At 36.5% G+C, this 23,588-nt stretch overlaps 1 protein-coding gene across 18 annotated transcripts in view; it reads left to right on the top strand.

Annotated features, from left to right (window-relative positions):
• KHDRBS2 (KH RNA binding domain containing, signal transduction associated 2) overlaps positions 1 to 22,884 on the top strand; it is a 592,066-nt gene extending 569,182 nt beyond the window's left edge. For 7 of the 18 annotated variants that reach the window (XR_007401488.1, XR_007401486.1, XR_007401485.1 and 4 more), the window contains 4 exons: positions 9,666 to 9,782; positions 14,989 to 15,884; positions 21,122 to 21,180; positions 22,674 to 22,884. The gene's annotated coding sequence lies outside the window, so the exon portion shown is untranslated. Of the gene's footprint in view, positions 1 to 9,665; positions 9,783 to 13,854; positions 13,883 to 14,988; positions 15,885 to 21,121; positions 21,181 to 22,673 lie in introns of all 18 variants that reach the window. The other 11 variants (XR_003124853.3, XR_004804014.2, XR_007401479.1 and 8 more) reach the window with 11 other exon arrangements.
• Positions 22,885 to 23,588: the final 704 nt, after the last annotated feature.

Below are 23,588 nucleotides of genomic sequence, written 5' to 3'. Positions count from 1 at the left end.
CGTATATAGATATATAGAAAAAGATTATAGATTTTACTACCCATAATAAAGGATTTTTGTCACAATTAGTAAATGCAGTTTAGATTGCAAACTGCCAAGGACAAAATCGATATTTTATTCAAATCCCTATATCATAGGGATTGGTATCTAAAATATGCCTGACATATATTTGTTTGTTGAACAAACAAGACATTTAGATTTCCCTGGTTTATTCATTCTACCTTGTTTGTAAGATTCCAATGGTTTCCATTTGAAGGATCAAGCATTTGATCTATGAAGGTTTTGTCAGTTTGTTTCTTGATCCAGAACCAATAACCTGGCAAAGACTTTTAACAATTGTTACTTTATAAAAATAAGCTTTTTAGAATTTTTCTTTCTCAATAAAAAAGATTAAAAAGGCAAAAGAGTTACAAACATCTTAACAACAGGGGCCTTTCCCATCCATGCTTGTGCCTAGACAGCTGGTAAACCCCTCTTCTCAGAGCAGCCTCTCCACGGAGGACAAAATCACCAAACCTGTCAGTGGAAGCCTTTATAAGCTTTCCCAAGCTTTCTGCAGACTTTTTTTTTTTTTTTTTTTTTTTTTTTAGAATAGGGTTGTTTTGCCATTGCTTTGGTTTGGGCAGTTAACAGTTCTAAATGCATGACTGTCAATTAGGGAAAGACAATTATCATATAATTTCACTCATACTCAGTTGATATTGCAGAGGATCATGGGGAAAGGGAGGGAAACTGAATGGGAAGTCATTAGAGAGGGAGAAAACCATGAGACTCTTAACTATAGGAAACAAACTGAAGGTTGCTGGAGAGGAGGGGGTGGTTGGGGTAATTGGGTGATAAGCATTAAGGAGGGCACATGATGTGATGAGCACTGGGTGTTACATGCAACTGATAAATCATTGAACACTAAATCTGAAACTAAGGATGTACTTTATGTTGGCTAACTAAATTTAAACAAAAAATAAAATAAAATGAGTGTCTTGTAGACAGCAAAAAATAAAAGGCATGACTGTCAGAAAGATCACTGAGAATCTTTAATCACTGTATTACATCTCCCCAGCACCAAAGGAGCCAAGCTTCCTTAGCATGTTGTTGTTATTGTCGTTGTAAAAAAAATGTTAGGGGATATTCATATTCCCCTCCATGGAATTTTATAATACTTTTGGAAACAGTTTCATAGACAAGACAAATAATAGAAAGAAGAAAGAATAAACAGAAAAAAAACACAGATGAGAAAAGAATATGGTGACATGATGATAGAAAGCTTTGAATTTCTTATTCATATATTGATTTTGGAGAATAAAGGAGAAAGTGGAAAGCATCACATGATGTTTACTTGTAGACGTGTATTTGTAAAAATATTTTTAACATGAAGCAGCTGTGACAATTAAGGCAGATACTACTTTTTTTTGGTATTAGAAAAGAGACAGGTAGGATCCAGAAGAGGGAGCTTGGGCAGAAACTGTCACAGAACAGGATGCCTGTCAGCTCAGCCTCGGTGCCACTCAAGGGAAGTCCTGATTGTCCAACCCCATTGTTTCTGGTTCCATTGATGTGGATCTAGGATACAGGGGCTTAAACGAATGGGCACTCTTCCTTAAAGGACTATTGGATGAACTCTTGACATGACTATATTCTGTAACAGACACATGGAATTATTAGGTGGACCCAAACCCAAGACTTCCAGATTGCTAATTGGAATTTCAGTAACCATATTGGCTGCAAAATAACCTAAGGAACTTTGGTTTGAAAAATGGCTAGTATCTAGCTCAAGGTATGTATCTGCTACCATATGAATCGCTGCACTTTTTCAACTTCCCCTCCCTTCTTTCCAGATACTACATGAGCACCTCATCCCAACAAGCCTGATGATCATCAGTGAAAAACATTCCAACATAAACATGATTATAACATTCATTATCAGTAGTGATTGAACATTGAACATATCTGAAACAGTTTAATTCATATTGAGTTGCATAAAACATCTGAAAATAGAATGAATTTGTGTTTTAAGAATATTTTAAGAGTGGATCGTCACATCCATGACATACATGTCATCTTGAGTACAACAGTAATTTTAATCAGCCACTGGTGTGCTGGAGCCATAAGCCAATGAGATCCAAATACCCGCATCTCTTCTCAACTAAGCATTCTGAGACTTCACTTTGGTAGTATGACGCAGACCCTGGTGGGACTATTTAGACTATCAAAATCATCAAGGGCTTTGTCTTAGTATAGTCCATTCAGGCTGTTATTTTAAAAAATTATATAGAGTGGATAGCTTTTAAACAACAGAAATTAATTCCTCATAGCTCCATAGGCTGGGTGTGTGACATCAGGAGGCCGGCATGGTTGTGTGAGGGCCTTCCTCCAGGTTGCCTTCTGGAGAAGGCTTTTCTTTCTATCCCTGCATGGCAGAAGGGTGAAGGAGCTCAGTGGAATCCATTTTATAAGATCACTATTCCCATTCATGAGGGCTCCACCTTCATGTCCTAATCATATCCCAAAGGCCCTACTTTCTAACACCATCACCTGGGCATGAGGATTCCAGCATGAATTTTCCTGAGAGAGAGGCAGAACAAGCATTCAGACCATAGTATGCTGTAAATTAGAGCTTTATCCCCCGCCAGAAAGCAAGTGTAAGCCAGTTTACCAGCACCAGCACATCACTGAGTTAAATGGACATTTTAGAAGAAGAAAAAAACCAATATAAATATATGTCTGTAATTAATAACACTGCTTGCTAAGTGTATATTTAAAGAAGACATGGCTTAAGAAAGACAGTATTTTGTTAGACTGCTAGGGCTCATATCTCTTATTATGCCAGTTAGCCTCCTTGTCTCTCTTAGTCCCTTTCTCCTTAAAATAAGAATATAGTAATACCTAATTCATAGGATTGTTCTGATGATTAAATGAATTAATATATGCACTTTTAAAGTGCCTGATACAGGGAAGGTGATCAATAAGTATTTTCTATTACCATCAGCATGAGATGAAACTATATGGTATTTTATAGTGTTCTCCTGAAAGACTGCCTATTTTCAGTGTTATTTTCCTTGTTGAGCTTTTATATCTTTTAGAAGCCAATACCTAACTTCCACAAGTTCTGTGAAGATCTGTTAAATGAAAGCATATCAAATCACTTTAAAATGCATAAAGTACTATGTAAATGAAAGGTGGAATAATTATGTTAAAGGCATCATCTTGAATTTTGTTTATACTGCATCTTTGAAATGAGCATCAGATTTTTCTCTAGGCAGTTACTGCTCCTACAGAAACAAACACAGATGGTGCCCAAACCTCCTACTGAATAGTTCTAGGCAATGGCATTTATCAAAATACCGCAGGTCACTAAATGTGCAAAGACTCAAAACAAACCCCTCATCTCAGTGTCAGGCCAGCACAGTAATTTAGGCAAATAAGCCTTTGTTTGATAATTGAAGGATCTTCTGATTTGTAGAATGTACTAGCACAACACACAGAAAATCTTACATGTAGGCTAAGTTTTACAAAATAGGACATTAAAATGCAATTTCTGTTAGAGAAAAAAATTAGTTTTCTTCACTGATGAGTGTTTCTAGCCAAATTAGAACTACTTTTGGGGGTGTGCATACAGATGTTCTGATTTTACGTTGACCTTCTAGCCAAGCAAAGCAGAGAAAGAAAGGAAACATATTTTAAAGGTATTTTTCCTTATACTCAAACCTTCTAAGAACCCAGTCATTACAGTGCAAGCTTCCTTTCATCATCAAGATAGTCCTTGATTTCTATAACTTAACTCTCTTGATGGGGTCTTGGGCTTGTTTGCTTGCCCTCCCCCTGGCCCACTGGGGGACAGGAAATTTTGACCTCTGAGGCTTCCTTCCCTAGAGCCCAGTCTCAGGGCAACTGTATGTAGCTGGCTTCTTCCAATGGAACTTGGGAGTTGGGACACTGGGAGGAGACAGGAGATTAGAAAGAAGGGAGCAGTCAGGGCACGTCTCTCAACATTGCTTGCCTCCTGCACCTTCTCAGGCTACAGCTGTGTATCTCCATGCCCACCTCCTGCTGCTGAATCCTGTCATGTTTCACTCTTACCAGGTAACCTATGGCTCCTGCCTCTTTTCATCCTGTGCCCCTCCAGCTAGGGTTGGATGTGGCTTGCTCCTGTCACTGAATGTCCTGTCACCTCACTTTTGTCTGATTGGCTTCTTCTGTCTCTTTCATCACCTGTTTTATGCTTTCATCAATTCATGAATTGATTAAATCCTCCATTTGATGAATATTCTAAGTGAATCCTGTTTTCCTTGACTGGACACTAACTGACCTAGGGCCACTTGCTCAACTGAATTCTTAGGCAAGTAACACTGCTGGAAGTACAGTTCCTCTGCATTTACCATAAAGATCTCAGAAGTTCTTCTGGAGCATGAAATCCTGCAATCACTGTACCCTTTGCAGATCCTTCTCCTTTAGGTAAATGGTGAGTCTCCCGTGAGCCCATTCTGTGCCGAGTCCTGAGGTGGAGGCAGAGAAAAAAATCTGTTCCTTGTTTCTGCTAACCTTAATGTCTAGCTTCTAAAAATAACATCTTACAAAGATCGTTCACATTTTTCTCTACACCTCATCCTATTGCATTGCTTGTACTGCTCCCCTTTCCTGAAATGACCCTCTTTTCCTTTTATTTTACTTTGTTGTGTTATCAGTTCTCAATCAAATAACCACCTTTCTAGTAGTGTTCTCTAAACTTTCCTACTCATCGTTGGGTTGACACTCTTGTCCACTCTTTGGGGCCCCATACCGCAGTGTATGAAATATATGCATGTCTTTCTCTCTGTCTTGAATTAGCCTATATGCTCCAAAATGAAAGAACTATGTTTATTTTTGTAGTCCTACTGCTCCAGAACCTCCTTGGCACTGAGGGATTATTAAAAAAAAAAAATTGTGGAATTGCTGCTGAGCACTCTGAAAGGTCCAAGGCCTCTTGTGCTGGACAGAAATTAATTTTCAAATCGTGGAGTGAAAGGTTTGTTTTGTTTTGTACTAGGAATATTTTACTGACAAACACATGAGAGACACTGGTTATCTCACAAAAGCCTAGTGTCTGTGCCCCACTTCTAGACATGCTAGATTTTATTGAGCAACACTGATCAGTAGGGAAATAGGCAGACAAAGGGAACAGTAGACTGTAGCAAGTTTAGAACACATCTTCTCCAATCTCCACCTTGTGTCAGGTCTCCTTCAGTAGAAAATGCATCTATGTTTGGCTTCCTAAGTTTAAGCCCTTATTTTCCGTGTCCAACTCAATATATGCCCACTGCCTTCACCATCAATTAAGTAAATGCCATAAATGCCATGGCTCTAACTCATTTCCTGTGACAAGGATGAACTCAACCATGCTCTGTTTATTCCATTTATAATGGCTTTCCCTGCACACTGTGGTCCATGTCACTCCTCATGCGTCTGTTTATTGTACCCAATTAGACTCAGATCTTTGCGTTCAGAGGTACATTTACTCTCTATCTCCTCACAGCATGTTCATAACATAGGCTTGTGAATTACATGTCTTCTACATTTCACCAATATCTGTGCTAATCTTTTTAGTTTCTTGTCAAATGAACATGTCTCTGTGTTCACTCCGTGGTTACCAGTTTCTTAACAGTGAGATCACAGGCAAGTAGACAACCTTGCTTTGTTTTTGTTTCCTCATCTATAAAATGGAGATGGTGCTAATACCTAACTCACAGGGCTTCTTACTGGACTGATGAAGCTAGAGCATGCTAGGCCCTTAGAATAATGCCTGGCACATAGTAAACCCTCAATAAATGCTCACTAATCATATTCTAATCTCTCTATTATTATTTTTGTGACCAATTCCAAATTAAGGCAGGTGTACTTCTAATACATAATGAATAAATTCACACTAAGATGGAGCAAGGAGAAAAAGAGAGAAGGTACACATAAGTAAGAGGGAGTATAGCCTTAGCTGTATTAGAAATGTAAAATGGCAATCGGAGAAGGACAAACATTATATGTTCTCATTCATTTGGGGAATATGAAAAATAGTGACAGGGGATAAAGCGGAAAGGAGAGAAAATGATGAAAATATCAGTGAGGGTGACCGATCATGAGAGACTCCTAACTTTGGGAAACGAACAAGGGGTAGTGGAAGGGGAGGTGGGCGGGGGTTGGGGTGACTGGGTGACGAGCACTGAGGGGGGCACTTGACCAGATGAGCACTGGGTGATATGCTATATGATGGCAAATTGAACTCCAATTAAAAATAAATAAATAAATAAAGGACGTGGTTGTGATGTAAAAAAAAAATAAATATAAAATTAAAAATTAAAAAAAAAAGAAATGTAAAATGGCACGGTAGAAGGTCAGAATCCTAAGATTTTGTTAGGTCCTCTTGAGCAGTTTTTCTTTCATTTTTATTCCTGGTAGAAAATGTTCCTTCATATACCTTTTACATACCAAATGACAAAGATTACTCTTACCTTTCTTGGTCTAGAAAATTTGGAGAAGAGCTTATCATAATCTACTTTTTAATAACCTCTAGCCAAAGCAAAACAAAAACAAAACAAACAAGCAGAACCCCACTCTTGCTAAGAAATCACAAGTGATTTACTTCAATGATTTACAAACTTGTTCGTTTAAAGGCTATTTATTTTCCCCATAGTTGTTTGAATTCCTTTACCTCATCAAGATTGGCACTACATTTCCCATGTTAACAATGTAACATAATACAGAAACACCGTTAGTTCTTTAAAAAAAAAAAAAAAAAGAGGGAACATCCTTCTCTACTTGACTACACTTTCCTCTGCTTGCTTCTTCTTTATGAAGTATAAAATGTATTTCATTTAACAATACTTATTTAGTTTCTAAATAAAGCCAATTACAGAAGGCCTAGGTGAGGAAGTGACATTTAAGCAACACCTAAAGGAAGAAAAGGAAAGAGCCATTCAAAGTGCTGGAAGAAGAGCAATTTCATGCAGAAAGAACAGTAGTACAGATGTTGTGGTGGGAAAAAGAATGTACATAAGTCACTGGGTCTGTAACTGGATTCTGGTGAGCAGTGGGAGGGAATGGTATGAGAAGAGCTAGGAAGGTGAGATCACACAGGGTTTTCGGATTAGGGTGTTCTCAGTGCAAACCAGACACTGCTAAAAGATACATAAAGAAGGAGCTAGTGTATATAGGATCCATGTTTCAAAAGATAACTCTGGTTGCTGTATGGAGAATTAATGGAAAGGGGACATCAGGAAAATAAGACAGCCTAGCAGAATATTAAACTAATCTAAACAAGAGAGATTTCTAGCTTAGACTGAAGAGCTGGCAATGGAGATGTAGAGAACTAAGTATGAGAGATTCTTAAGAAGTAGAAATGATGAAATGCCCGGGTAGTTCAGCGGTTTGGCACCGCCTTCAGCCCAGGGCCTGATCCTGGAGACTCGGGATGGAGTCCCACATTGGGCTCCCTGCATGGAGCCTGCTTCTCTCTCTGCCCGTGTCTCTGCCTCTCTCTCCCTCTCTCTTTCTCTCTCTCATGAATAAATAAATAAAATCTTAAAAAAAAAAAAAGGCTTAAAGGAAAGATCTGCCCTCCTATGCCTACCTAGAAATAATTAATATAGAAATGGCCCTTAGGCCTGAGATCAATGACACTATCACAAGAGGAGTGTACAGAAATTAGGCAAGAAAACCGAGAACTAAATCTGAAATATCAGAATGTGAGATCTAGTGAAGAGGAAAAACACGCAAACATAACTATTTGGTTAATTCCTACTCATATTCTATCACTCAGGCCAGACATTGGCTCTTTAAGACAAAACTTCGTCTCTTTCCTTATTAAGCCAAGCTGTGCTAGAATGACTGCCCTCTTCTCTGCTCCTATGGTTTTTCCATGTTATTGCTATGCCAGATATTATTGGCTATTATTTGTCCACTCCACATGAGGCTGACCTTGAGGTGGAACATGTGTTCATCTCTAAATTCCAAAGATCAACCACACCACCTGATGGAAAGTGCAAAATACAGACGTTCTGACAGACTAAGCGAATGAATTGCACAATCTGACTCTACTAGAATGGGGATAGAAAAAATAGTGATGATAATATGGTGACAGAAGCCTTCAAGTGGCTGGGGAACGCATAGGACATCTTTGTTTTCATGGTGATAGTATTACTGGCCACTCCTCTTTCTCATTATGAAGTCAGATTCTACTCTTACCCTACACAAAGACTTTGGGACATTGGGCTCACGTGTGTTGTACTACAGGAACTATATATAGAGATAGTGGAATAAATGAAAATATTTCAAGAAGTTTGAAAGGCAGCTAATTTCATAAAAACTCAAGATGGCATAATACTGAGGGCCTTTTTAAAGTATATCTTAAAATATTATTATAGTAATTTGGTTTTGCTTCTTTATATGAAATTTAAAATAAAGGAAAAAAAAGGTATGTTGGGTCAATTTGCAATCTGAATATGAGTCCCTTCCGAGACAATTTTCTATACGTTTTTTTAAAATATTTTATTTATTCATGAGAGACAGAGAGAGAAGCATGCTCCCTGCCGGGAGCCCAATGCAGGACTCGATCCCAGGAACCCAAGATCATGACCTGAGCCAAAGGTACTGATCAACTCCCAAGCTATTCTTAATTAGAACCCCTTTTTTTGTGATTTCAGTGCTATGTCTTACGATTCTCATTGAGAGGAGTACAGCTAGTCCATGAATGCTATGGATGCATTAGATCATTGCTTCCATATATATATTTTTTTGCTTCCATATATTTTTATACACATTAATCATTCACAATTTGGCCTTTGAAAACAAAAACTAACATTAAAGAGTCTGTGACCTCTACATCACAACATTTAAGGACTAAAGTAGAATAAGCATTCATAAATACTTCATAGCAAAATAAATAAGTAAATGAAATGCATAAAAGATGATAGAGGCTAATTAAGTAATGTGCACTTATATCCACAAAAGGTCTCTGGACACATAGTGGTATGATATCCTCTACTTCTTTAACTATGAAACAGAATTGGTTGTAAGACAAATTAATGAAAGCTTTTAAACATAAGAGATAAATAATCAGCAAAATTTTGGATATTGATTATGAGAAGCATCTGATTTCAAAATTTAAAAAGTGTGGCTTTTAAATTATTTTTAAAAACCCAATGTGTCACAACTAAATTGAACTGAATTAATTTCTATGTCAAGGAGAAATGGTTAGCAAATGTTTTAGGACTCAGTATTTGAGTTATAGAATTATCTATGATTACATATAACTATAGATAATTACATATTAACTTACATAAACATTATGTTTTATTGACTTATTGATATCTCTGTTGGTAAAAATACTGACTGAGGTTGGTCCCTCCTTTGAGATATAAAATAAGTAAAATTATAGACCTAAGTATGAAAATCCCACACACCAATTTATTATGTTGCCACCAGTAAACATATTTTCATGTTTCAGCATTTATAGGATGCTTTGACAGTCATTTCTCAGTGATCTTATTTTATCCTTAGATCTATAACAGTAGAGGTTCTAAAGATGATAGAATTGTGCATTTGAATACATACCATATATACTCATTTTCTACTTGTCTATTCCTGATAAAAGTTAGATACAAAAGAGTCTAAATACCTAATAAATATTTCTGATTGCATAGGTGATGAAATGTATTTTTTTAGAAGGTGAAGATGGTGTTATGGTTGCCAAGAAGCCTCACGGACTCTTCTGAACATACACAAAAGCCAAATACAAAGACCATATTCTTCACAACTTTGTAAGTTCAAGAAACCAGAATAATGATCTTCTTAATACTAGATAGATCAATAATATGTATTAAAGCATCTTCCAACAATTCCCAAGTGCTTTACATTTGCATACTATGAATAATGCCCATATAATTTTTTTATTATATAATAAATGGTCCTCCAGAAATGATGAGTTGTGTGTGGGGTTTTTTTTAAGATTTTATTTATTTACTCATGAGAGACATGGAGAGAGAGACAGAGACACAGGCAGAGGGAGAAACGGCTCCTGGGACTCCATTGCAGGACCCCGGGATCATGACCTGAGTCAAAGGCAGACATTCAACCACGGAGCCACCTAGGTGCCCCTGTATTTTTTTTTTTAACCCATGAAAAGCAACACAGAAGCGAAAAGGTAGTTGTCTTCTGGGGTACAGACAAATACTATATTTTTTTTTTGGCCCTGCCTACTTTTTTTAAATCTAGAAGGGTTCTCTAAACACAAACTATTGGATAGGTTTGTTTATTTTAAAGATTTTATTTATGTGAGAGAGAGAGAAAGAGAGTATGCTAGAGCACAAGTGGGTGGAGTAGCAGGCAAAGGGAGAGGGAGAAGTAGACTCTCTGCTAAGCAGGGAGCCCAACATGGCTGGATCACAGGACCCTGGGATCATGACCTCAGCCAAAGGCAGATGCTTAATGCACTGAGCCACCAGGTGCCCCAGTTTGTTTGTTTTTTTAAAGTTAATTTTGTAGCCAGTTTTTTTTTAAGGTTTATTTATTTGAGAGAAAGAAAGAGTGTGTGTAAGTGCAAGCAGAGGGAGAGGGAGGGAAAGAATCTCAAGTAGACTTCCCTACCCTCTGAGTGTGAAGCCCCACATAGGGCCATCCCACGATCAAGACCCTGATATCATGACCTGAACTGAAAACAAGAGTAGGAACCTCAACGAACTGATGCACCTGGTACCCCTAAACACAGACTATTGTAATACACATGGTGTTCTGAGTTTATTTAGTGCTCATTTTAGAAAAACGTATCTCTATTTATAGCACTGTGTGCTTATTTATATAACATTCCTATAACTGGAAACTACCAAAAGGAAAGATAGCCACTATTAGAAATAGTGCTGTCTTGTGGGCCTAGGGAATTGACAAGATCATGCCAGTATTCAGCAACTGAACATGGTTCCAGCCACTTTGCAGGGACTGACTCAGTGAATCCTCTCAGCAACCATATGAATAGGTGTAATGCTACCTCTGTTTTACAAATACGGAAATTGAGGCTCAGAGATTTTAAATAACTTTCCATAACCATGCAATTTGTAGATGTTAACCTGAATGAAAACACAAGAAACTGTTCAAAGCACACACACACAAAAATGTGTGTTTATTAAAAAAACTATGAGAGATGCTGCCATCATCATAATCATTAGCCTAAATAACACAGTTCTATTTACATGGGAAATTGGGGTGTTATCAGAAGTTATATAAAGAAAATAAGGGTGATCCATTATCAAATGAGTTGGAAATGTGAAGTATACATATGTGTGTGTGTGTCTAAATATATACAGATCAGAACACACACACACACACCAGAATTTACACATTCAGATGAGCTCTCTTTTAAGTGGCCATCATGGGGAGCCACACATCATCCAATTAAATTTTAAAATTCCCTTTGGGAGTTGGCTTTAAAGAACTACATCTTAAGGGGTGCTGGGTGGCTCAGTCGGTCAAGCATCTGCCTTTGGCTCAGATCATGATCCCTCCCAGGGTGCTGGGATTGAGCCCTGAGTCAGGCTCCCTGCTCAGCAGGAGTCTGCTTCTCCCTCTCCCTCTGCCCCTCACCACCCCCCCCTCCACTCATGTTCTCCTTCTGTCTCTCTCAAATGAATAAACTTAAAAATCTTAAAAAAAAAACTACATCTTAAGTATGTGCACACTGGTCTCATCCTTTCAGAATTGAAGAATTCCTGGAAATAATCAAAACTATTTGGAGCAAATTGAAATTGAGACTATCAAGTAATGAAATTGATTTTCTTGTAAAACTTATAAATTGGTTCTGAGAACAATTACAAAAGTAGATTAGAACATATATGTTAGAATATGATAGTACTGTTTAAGTAGACACGTAGGCTGATAACATGCCTGCTTTGGGGAAGCAAATGCAACTTTTTACATTATGTAGGGGGTTATATATTTAAATGCCTTCAAACAAATTAAATATATGAAATCCTTGGGTATATAAGGCAATAGGTATTAAAGGAATGATGAAAATAAGAAAGTGAGTGTCACACCTTGCAGATAAAAATAAAAAACAAAAGCATTGGGACCCCTGGGTGGCTCAGCGGTTGAGTGTCTGCCTTTGGCTCAGAGCATGATCCTGGCGTCTTGGGATCAAGTCCCACATCAGGCTCTCTCCCTCTGCCTGTGTCTCTGTCTCTGTCTCTCTCTCTCTCCCTCTGCCTGTGTCTCTCATGAATAAATAAATAAAATCTTTTTAAAAAATTCACTCAAATAAAACAAAACAAAAGCTTCTATTATTGAGGTAAAGGATGCATAAAGGGAATTATTTTTAGTTTGAGTCTTTTTTTAAAATCTCTTGAGGTGTCCTTTGAGTTATATCTGCTAAACCCTAGGGCTTTCCAGACATTATAATATAGAAACGTGACTAGGTTTCACTGTAAGCAGACCTGGTTTTGAATCAGATAGACATGTACAGATAAGTTACCTGATCTCTCCAAGTCTCAATTTTCTCATTAAAGAGCTATTAAACTGAGAGGATTAAATGTGACAATGCAAAGCTTCACTTAGCCTAATGCCTGGGATAGCCTCAAATAAACGGTGATAATTTATTTGATAATTAGAATTTAAACACCATAATGTTTAAACAACTGGAAAACCCTGCTTTATTTTGATCTCTATCTTTGCATAGAATTTTTAGTATTCCTTTGACCAGCCCTTTAACCACTATTTACTAAATATATCCTAAGCACAGACCATTATGCCAGAGACTAGGGATACAAAGGTGAAATGAGTAAGTCGTATTGGCAAAGGTTTATGACTGGAGAAATGAAGCTCATACCAGATTATAATACCAGTGAGGGGAAATAGTGCATGAAAGATACACATGAAGAGCTGTAGAACCTTGGGGGGAAAGATGCGGATTCTGACAGGGACAGGAAGACTTTAGTGCTACAGGATGACAAAAGAAAAATTGGATGGTCTCAAGTAGAAATCTATGGAAAGAGAGGCTTTAAGTAATTAGAAAATTCATAAGGCAAAGAATGGAGACCCAAAAGTGCAGAGTATTTTCAGAGAAGTACAATTAGTTCTGTGGATTCATAGTTTCAAATGCTTAAAAAAAGTCACACTTAGAATGTAAACTCCAGGCAGATTTGTGAGGCCTGGAATTCTGAGTGAACAAAAATGGATTTTTACATAATAGGCAATGGTAAGCCACTGCAAGCTTTTGAACATGGGATTGGTATGGTAAGTGCCATATTTTAAGAAGCCTAATCTGGAAGCGTCTGAGAGTGTGTGTTGAAGAGTAAAAAAGTAAGCAAAAAGACAACTAGGAAAAATGTTGAAGTAACCCACAGGGGAATGGAAGTGCACTGCTGTCAATAGAAAGAAGGGCATGGGGTGATTGAAAGCAGGGAGGGTAAAGGACTTCTTTGAAAGCTGTGTTTCTTTATCAAGCCCAAGACTATAACTTAGATTTTATGATTTTGGGGGTGATTTGGGGCATGCTTTTGGAGACAACCAAGGTTAGTGGCTTTGGACCATCACCTGAAGGAGATGTAAATAGGAGCTTGTCTGGGAAAGTGGCGACAAAGATGAGAAGACAAGAATGAGTATGAGAGAAAGACTTGACAAAACTAAGTCTAGTTCAAATTACAAATTCATCTGTGTTCTGTCTTTGCCATCTTTCTTTAGCATTTATTACCTGGTAATGTCCACAGCCTCTGTATCAACTTACCTGATCCCTGATGTGTCTATTAAAGAAAAGTTTTCCTTATAACATTTCTCTTCCATGACATTAAGGATGAGTGGATCCAGTTCAACTAGCAAAGATAAAAAATTATTCTTTGCTTCTTACAGGGCTGGTGGTCATTCTCGGGACAAGAGAGTAAGTCATTTGGGGTTAGTGGCTAGCTATTAAGTTAACATTAACCTCCTTCAAGACAGACAGTTATGAATAATAGAAAAGGGATCCTTCGAGAAAAGTAAAGAGCCAGACTGACTCACTACGCACCCAGTAGTTTTCTGTAGCATGCAAAGGAGCAGGACGTTGTGCAACTAATGCAATGTTTTCACATGTTGAATTGGTTCCCGAGTGTTGGGTTAAACATCGTATAATGATATTTTATCCAAGTCACTGGAGTCGCCTAGAGTAAATATGTAAAACGACTGAGAGATTACTCTCCTACCATAAGATTGACTAAAAGGTGATTCTCCTATTGCACTTTATAAATCTATATGAACTTTCAGTGGAAATATTTAAACTTACACTGAACTAGAGTGATATAGTTTAATGAACACTATGTAGCCTTCACTCTGCCTCAATAATCATCAGTACTTTGACAATTGTTGCCAAGTTTTTTTTTATTATCCCTAGTACTTTTTATTGGAATATTTTAAATAAAATATCAAACATGTTGTTTGTAAATAATTCAGTATGCATTTCTAACTTTTGAAAACTTTCTAACACAATGAATGCACTTCTGATACTTAATATCATCCATTACCCATTCTATATACACATTTCTCCAACTATAACAAAAATGTTCCTTTATAAGTTATTTGTTCCAATCAAAATTCAAACAAGATTCACACATCACTTTTGATTATTATGTCCATACCAGTCCTCCCTTCATTTATTCTTGATATTTATTTGTTGGAAAAACAAATTTCATTTCATATTTTTTAGCCAGGTTGCCACACTATTTTCTACTTCTAAAGAAAAACTTTAATTCATTCAACATCTATTCAATTACCGTATAATGAACAATGACTATGTACAGGACAGTATACTGGTGCTGAAAATGATTCAAACATGTCTGTAAATCAAGGTCCCTACTGCTAGGACTTTACAATCTGAAAGAAAAAGAAAAATAATAATGCACAAATATAATGACAACAAAATGTCAGTAGCAGTTATTAATTAAGTTGTATAAGATGCTATGTTTAAATCAGGCAGAGGCATGATTTAAAAGATAAAGGGACTCTTTTTAGGTAAGCTGACATGTGACAAGGATGGTTTAGAATGGCAAGCAATTCAAGAAGCATAAGAGAACTAAAAAGAGAAACTAAACCCTATGATTGAAAAACTTGAGGAAAAAGAAAAGAAGAACAAACTTTAGAGGTGAAGGAAGTAAAGAGATACATTCAAGAGATAATAAAGGAAATGATTCAATTAAAGCAGGACATTTGTGAAAGAGACACAGGTAAGTAGAGGGCAAATTTGGGAGGATCTTGAATGGCAGGCAAATTGTTTGAATATGTCCTCTAGAGCAGGGAACCATCCACTCCATTCAGTTTTCCATATACCGGAGACTGTTGGACATGATATAAACATAGATATTATATTAGTAAGCAAAATGCATCACTTCATTTCATAAGCAAGCTTTAAAAAAACCGTTTGTGTATTCTAATAGCATTTTCAAATATTTATAGCAAGTTGGCAAGATAATTTAATATTTTATTTTGCCCAACAGCTAGATGCTCCACTTAAAAGAATACAAACAAATTGGAGCTGATTTAACCAACACATACTACTCAGCAACTGAGAAAACTTTGTGGAAGGATTAATTGTTTGTGGCATAGTATACAACAATAATAACAACAACTCAACAAATCTGCCATAGGAGAAATTAGAAGATAATTATTAAGGATAGATATCCTAACGCTGAATACCTCAGACTCTGCATTTTTCATCTTCTATGAAAATACAGTAAAGTTGTAATATGTCTCTTTGTTTTTGCTTATCACAAAAATATATGCTGACCCAAATGTTCTCTCTTTGCTAGCATAATGCCAATTGATTTTCATCATTAAGAGATCCTCAAATGATAGCTGAATTTTCAAAGGCTTCAAAGAAAGTATCTATCGAACTTAATGTAGCTTGATTGGTAAGTATTTTCTTCTTGCATGCTTATTCCAGGTATCCATACCCATAGATTTAAAAATATTTTTGAAAAAAAAATAAAAAAATAAAAAAATAAAAATAAAAATATTTTTGAGTGCTCACATATACCAGAGTTTGCACTAGAATTTTGAGGAAATAAAATTCTGCATCAGGTGTGGTCCCACTCTTCTAGAGGCTTATATCCTAATACAGATGACTAAACATAGTAAAGGCAGGATTGAAATAGAGTTGTCAAATTGGATTAAATTACGGTTTGCGACAGCAGCACTATTGACATTTTGGATCAGCTCATTCTTAGTGGTAGGGACTGTCCTGTATATTGTGGGATGTTTAGCAGCATCCCTGCCTTCTGGCATCTACCCAGGAGACGCCAATAGCACCTTCCCACTAGGGACAACTAAAAGTATCTCCAGATATTGCCCATATCTAAAGACTGAGGGAAAAATCACCTGTAGTTTTAAACCACTGTATTAGATGGAAAGTGCTATGTGCATTTTGTGAATGAAGAGAATTTATGGTTGGGGAAATCAAAGAAAGTCCCTAGAGGGGAGAGTGAGTGATTGAAGTAGGCTGAGAAGAGAAGAGCATTTCAGGAGTGGAGAAGATGGTAAGAAAGTAGCCAACTGGAGATGGGAAGCCAAGTGGATAAGCATAAAGTATGTTCCCAAGTTACATGGAGCACTAAGGGTTCAGGAGGTGGTTAAGAGAGAAAAATTGAGCAAGTGAAAAGTAATCATATCATGAAGGTCCTTTACTGTATAAAATAAAGAGATTGTTTTTCATTTTGTAGGGATGCCATTGGAAAACATAAGTGAAATGAATAAAGCATTGTTTGGAAATGTTAAAATGGCAGTTCAAGGCAGAATGACTTGGGCAAATGAGAAAGCCCATTTTAGGTGTGGGACTCAGTTTGGTGTGTTTGGTGTGTTAAATACACAATTTGGCAGAAACTGGAGAATGTATTTGTGGGAGGTGTATTTCCCAAAATGGGATGAGAGAAGGAAACACAGAAGTTAAGAAGTAAATTTAATAGCTTGCTTCTATATTTGAGGTCATAAATTGTTGTTGAAATTGTTTTCTCATAATAGAGTTGACACTTCATAATAACAGAGATGATTGGCAGATATGCCCAGATTCTCTGAGATTCCATGAAGTGGAAAGTTGTAACTGATGTTGCAGAGTTATAAAGACAAAGATAATATTATTCTAAAAGACAACTCCTTAATGACATAGAAACTATGAATCCAGGCATTTAACTAATCTTGCTGATAAAAAGTATTCAATTAAAACCCCAAGTCCTGTCACAGAAATTTGTCTGCTAAAATTAATATTTATCCACATTAAGGTTCACACCATACAACCAGACTGTTGAAAGTCTCATTTCTCTCATGCCTTTAGAGGATTTTGATCTAAGTTTATCTTCTGTCCCCATTGCAAACATGAAATATGAGGACAGGAATTATGAAGACAGGACACAATTCAATTCCATGTGCTATGTGTCTGTAGTACTTGAACTTCAAAAAAATCCCATCAAAAGGGTCAAAATATGTATTAGTAAACTTACTCTTGATTAGTAACTATACTGTTCATTTGCTCTGAAAAGATTTACTATCCTTTGAGTATCAAAACCTCTCATATACAGACAATATAATATTACAAATAGGGAGAAAAGGAAACAACAAAGAGGCCCAGTAAATCCTCCCTCCCCCTCCCCCACCACAGCTACCTCCACCTTTACCCAACTCAACTCTGACTTAGATCCAAGAAAGGGGCATCTGAAATCACAGGGACTTTCCAGTCTTTGCCAACAGGCTAGTATTTTTTTCCTAGAAATTCTTAAACTTAGACATTTGAGATTATGACACCAGAAAATTAAAATGTACTTTTTTGAAAAATATGGATGCAGTGAAGTCATAAGAGAATAACTGAATAGGAAGAAATGAGGTTCTTGGGAAGTCAGTAGGAAAAAAAATTAATCTCAGGCACAAGAATTTTGAATAAGTAAACTCGAGTTTCATAAGCAGAGAATTAAATACTGGTGGAAATTCAAGAGAGGGCTTTTTTTCTTCCCGACAGTTAGACATAAAATAGGTAATAATTGAAAGAAACTTGAATAGTTGAGACAAGTTAAGAGACTGATGCAATAATCCAGATGTTGTTCATTTATCAAAAGCAATTTATAAGGATTCTCAGTATTAATGGCACTTTATTAGATACAAATTAATGCTTACTTGAACTAGGGCAGTGACTACAGAAATGGAAACGATCCTACTGAATATTAATAAAATGATTAAACCAGCTCAGTGCCCATTTTTTCTTGAGGCCTTTATTCCTACATTTACTAGACTTTACATATTTGAAATGCATTCACAGTTTTGGGATTCTTTCCTAAAATAAACTGCATTAAGAATCATGGGAAGAATTCGGCTAATAGTTGCCGATCAACTGCTTGTCATTCTGTACCAAGATGACATATTTTTCTGAGTGAAACAGCACTAAGTTGTAAAGATGAAGGGGAGGAAGGATGGTGGGGAGCAGTGTTACTCCCTCCAGGTTTTATCAAAGGCTGTATTTCTGTCAGTCACCAGAGAATTGAAATCCATCCCAGTCCTATAAGAATGCTTTTAGTGAGTTGTGAGCATGTTCATTAAAAGAAATGAATGAGCTAAATGGCCACCATTATTGATCATTTCTGCCCTGTAGCTTTAGACTGGAAATGGTTTTCAAGGGTCCTAAAAGTGATTTCCCATGTTTTTTTTGTTTGGTTGGTTAGTTTTTGTTTTGTTTTGTTTTGTTCTGTTTTTTCTTAATTTCATCTGCAGCACCATGGACTCAACTCATACTCGCCACATCTGATCTGTTCCATCAGGACACTGGGAGTAACTGTTAACGAATAAATGAAGTGCATTTAAAAGACTTTTTTAAAAAAAGACTTTTCTAATCCTTCTGTATAATTTAAAATTTAAACAAATTGTTAGAAACCTCAGTTGTAGCTCCATTTCTGACTTTGGCTTAAAATATAAATCTAAAAAAATAAATCTAAATGATCCAAGAAATCTAAAAATAAGGCTGAGAAGTAAAATCTCTCAGTCACACTCCTAGCTTATCAACATAACATTCACCACTTAGAATTGTTAAAGTAATATTAATTACAATTACATGCTTTTTCAGTATTTTATAAAATTGTTAGGTGATATAAATGAAATGAGTTTTCTTTTATGTAAGATAAAAGATCCTTTTTAGAAGGATAATGTATTAAAATATAATCAGTGGTCATATTTGTCTATTTTAAGTGCTTGATTAATATAAAAGTATCTCAATCTATATGTTAATATATACTTTTTTATGAAGAAATGTCCATGGACTCCCATTTTTATTTCCTTAGTCCTACAATCAACAAACATTTGTTGATACAGCTGTTTTGTGTTAAATGCAGTACAAGGCACCGTGTATGTGAGGGTATATAAGACAGAGCTCCTCATTTTCAAGGAATTGACAATTAAAGTGGTGCATGCAGAGGAAAGACAATTCATTAAACTGATACATGCAGAAAAATGTAAAAAGTGCTATCATGAAATGAGCATTTAGGAGAATACATAAGTCAGAGTAAGGGTTTGTATCTTTTTTCCAGTATATTTAAAATCCTGATAAAGGGATGCCTGGGTGGCTCAGCAGTTAAGCATCTGCCTTTGGCTCAGGGCATGATCCTGAAGTTCCAGGAACAAGTCCCACATCAGGCTCCCTGCAGGGAGCCTGCTTCTCCCTCTGCCTATGTCTCTACCTCTCTATGTCTCTCATGAATAAATAAATAAAATCTTAAAAATACATACATAAAATAAAATAAAATCCTGACAAAAATCTCAGAAATATCCTATGAAAATGGCATGTGGCTTCTATAAATTGTTCAATATCCTCATGGTATCTAGAGGGCTTGAAGAAATCTACAGTAACTACCAGTTTCTTTTTACATAAATTCATTAAATATCTCCCCATTCTGACATTCCTATGAAATCTTTAAAACCTACCACATTTTATTTGAGGATTATCTTCTTGAGTCAAAATTCTTGTTTCTCCCCTTTCTTTCCCAATTTCCTCCTAAATAAGTCTAGAAGCAGTTCTTTTAATTCAATTTCACTGATAAATATGATTTATCTGCTTTTGAAAGAAAAAAAAAAACCTGAAAAACCTGTGGTGCATTTTCTGCTTCAGTAAATGGGTCACACTTTGTCAAATCCTGAATATATTAAGCTTTTGTGAAGTTCTGTTTTTCTCAAATAGGAGGTTGCTACACTGGATATCAAAGGGTAATTTATTTTGTCCTAAGGAGGCTTTTACTCAGTTTGCTTTTTTTTACACCTCATAAAGATAACTCAGATAAATTAGAATGTTTAAAGAAGGAAAATATTGGTTTTCATTTTTATTTGTGAAATTGCATGCTACCCTTCATATATGGAGATTTTGTTTTGTTTGTTTTGTTTTGGTTTGTTTTGTTTTGTTTGGAGATATTTATTTCAAATTGAGATCTGTAAGATATCTGCTTTGTTAATTTTCTAGTGGCAGTGATGAATTTGATGCAATCCATCCCAAAGGAAAATGGCCCTGTCAGAAAGTAACTTCTACCAACAGGGAGATCAGAATTTGCCATCCTCATAGGGACTGACCTGAAAGCATTGGTGCCAACAAATATAGCTATAAATAAATGGAGGTAGAAAGTATATGTAATCAAGAATATGACATTCACAAACACTTACCTGAACATATTTAATTGGACCTAACCATTTACTTTTTGTATCCAAACTACTTTTCAAAATTGTTTATGCTATGACTTTCTTAGGAGGAACTAATGCCATCATTCCGTCAAACTTTTCAACTAAAATGATAAAATGCAGTATGTACACATTCTAATGTGAGAAAAATTGTGTTCTAATAAAGCACCTAGCACCATGTCTGGAATACCACAAGTGCTCATTAAGTATGTTCTTCCTCTATTTCTCCATGAGATTTATCATGATAAATTATTTTGAGTGGGCTTATTTCTCATATTAGGACCATTCCAAGTGCCACATGACACAGTTTTTCAAACGATCATTTGGTATTAAAATAATAGTCCAGTTACTAGGTATATTAAACTTTATTTCAACTCACAAATTTCTGTTGGCCACACTCACATTAGTTGGTGCAAGTCTTTTCACAAACATAGTTGTTCCCATTTTCTTTCAGAACATTTTCATCATGCTGAAAGCAACATCAGCAGCCCTGTGAAAGGAATAAATGGGCATGTAAGTGGACACTGATACTGACATCTGGGAAGCAACTTTTACCTTCCCCATTTCATCTGTTTCCATGTCTTTTTCAAATCCTATATTTATATCTCCAGAGACTTTCACAGTCTTCCAACCAGTTATCAGTTGGGTGCTCTTATTGATTGATTTATGGCTTTCATCTCTCCTCCAATTTCAACCAAATGCCCATTTTTGAGGAGAAAAACCTTTGAAATTAATTCAAAATCCAAACACATGCTGACAATTTGTGCTTTCCCTACAACTACCATCCTAGATTCTCATCTCTGCTGGTTCACATGTAAGTGGTTGACATTGCTTACCTCCCTCCTCCAATCCCCTTTCACCAGATCACCCTACTGACTGAAAGCTTTAGAAGCATTTCTGCCATATTGTTGCTCCCAGCTTAAAAACTTAATTGATCTCCCATTTCTTTCAAATCAAATTTTCCTAGTTTGCACTTAAGGTCCACTACTAACTCATCTTTAAATGCCACTGATATATTTATTTATATCAACTCAACAGTTTTAACTCAACAGATAGCCCTGTATACAAAGTCATGACCACATATATTGATAGTTAAATTTAGCTCAGCCACTGTTTTGGAAGTATTTTCTGACCCTTTCCCCTTGTTTTTGATGTGGGTTAGGTATACCTCCCCTCTTAGAGTACCTCCAACAAATCCATCAGAAAATGGAACACTGTATTGTCATTTTTTGCTTAATTGTCTCTATCCTCCACTAGGATGTAAATTTCTAATGGGCAGAAACATGTCCTATCCATCTTTATAGCTCTAATATCTACCTTGTAACTGGCACATTGGAAATACTGAAAAATCATTACTGAAAGAATGACATTACCTATGTTAGGGCTGTATTTCTGATTCCAAAAACTTACTTATGTGTCTCTTCTAGGTAAAAAGCTGCTTTTCTCTTTCTTTTTTCTTTTACCTCATAAACTCAAATGTAACCTCTTTGGAAATAGTCAGATGTTCATCAAGAAAGGGAAAGATATGACTTGAGTTTCCAACTTAAAATAATTTGTTTCTAAAGCAATAGTGCCTCTCACTAAGGAGTCTTAAAAGCCACAGAACCAAGAGACAGATAGTATATGCTGACATAAGCCTCCAATAGTCAGCTCAGCCCTAGATATGATGCACTGAACTCCAAGATGTCATTCTTTGGTACAGTTTATATTCCCCATACATAGATCCCAGCTCTTCCCTTTTAGTGATATGATGAAATATGTCCCTTGCTCATCACTGTTGTTGTTTCCTGGCCACTCTCTTCTCTTTCCCAATGTCCAAGGACCCCTAAAACAGATAATCTGCTCCACTGATACCTATTCTGCAATTCTTCATTGCAGGCATCAGCTCCGAATTTACTCTGCTCTATAAGTATACACTGTATTGTTGCCATAATATGACCCATTATTGTATGTGAGAATTTCCCAAGAAAGCTTTTCTCAATCATGTACCTCTGGTTCGGTTCTAGGTACTTTCCTCGAAAGACCATCTTTTCTACTGCCGAAGACATTGGAAATCTTCAATAGTTGGAGCTGGGGCCTTCACCAGAAAGCTGTCTTTTACCTATGTCTTTGCTCTACCTTTCATTCCTGAAATCAATTCTGGTACAAGTATGATCTTCAGCTATCAGGCCGTATCATACAGCTGTAAAATTTGAAAATAAACAGGTGTTTAAAATATGTGCATATCTACGTTTCTTTCTACTAGTCTCATTTCTTTCCAGCTCAGTATAGTGTTTAACAACTAATTCAAAAGGCAGGAGTAAGAGTGTAAAAAATGACATTTTCAGTCATTTTCACTCATTTCATAGACCTGTCATATGAAGGCACACACAAGTTCTGTCTTTCCACAACATCAGCTTTATTCAGTCATAAAGCAAGGTTAACATAATTACAAAGCAGGTTCATGATTCCAAACTCAATGACATTTCACCACATGATTAACTTGGCTTCTTACTTGGCACACAGAGCATAACACAAGACAAATCACACAACAAACAAGATACACAGAAGGTAGGAAGTTAATGAACCAAACACTGCTCTGTGGGCACACAGTTGAGATAAGTAAGGCCTCTGTCTGGTCTGAGTCAGCTCTCAGCACTTACTGTTTATGATGTTCAAGCAGTGAAGGATCTCGGTTCTGTTCAGAGATCAGTCAGGCAGAGCCTTTGGTGGCAGCTGCCTTTTTTAAGGGTCATACATAGAGATGTCATGTCTGAAGAGTCTGACAGTTTGCTACAAAAATCTTCCCCTTTTAAAGAGATTTAATCAGTCTTGGGCCCCTGCAGACCTCCTCTGCTTCTGCTTGTTATCAGTTTTGGGGTGTTGTCAGCTGGTGCTGGTCTCAGTGATATTTTGTAGCTACAGTGCCCTACACTGCTTGC

The sequence above is a fragment of the Canis lupus genome, chromosome 12 (assembly GCF_003254725.2).
Source record: "Canis lupus dingo isolate Sandy chromosome 12, ASM325472v2, whole genome shotgun sequence".
Taxonomy (NCBI): domain Eukaryota; kingdom Metazoa; phylum Chordata; class Mammalia; order Carnivora; family Canidae; genus Canis; species Canis lupus.
The sequence above is the reverse complement of the archived record's forward strand: the minus strand, read 5'-3'. Positions and strand labels throughout refer to the sequence as shown.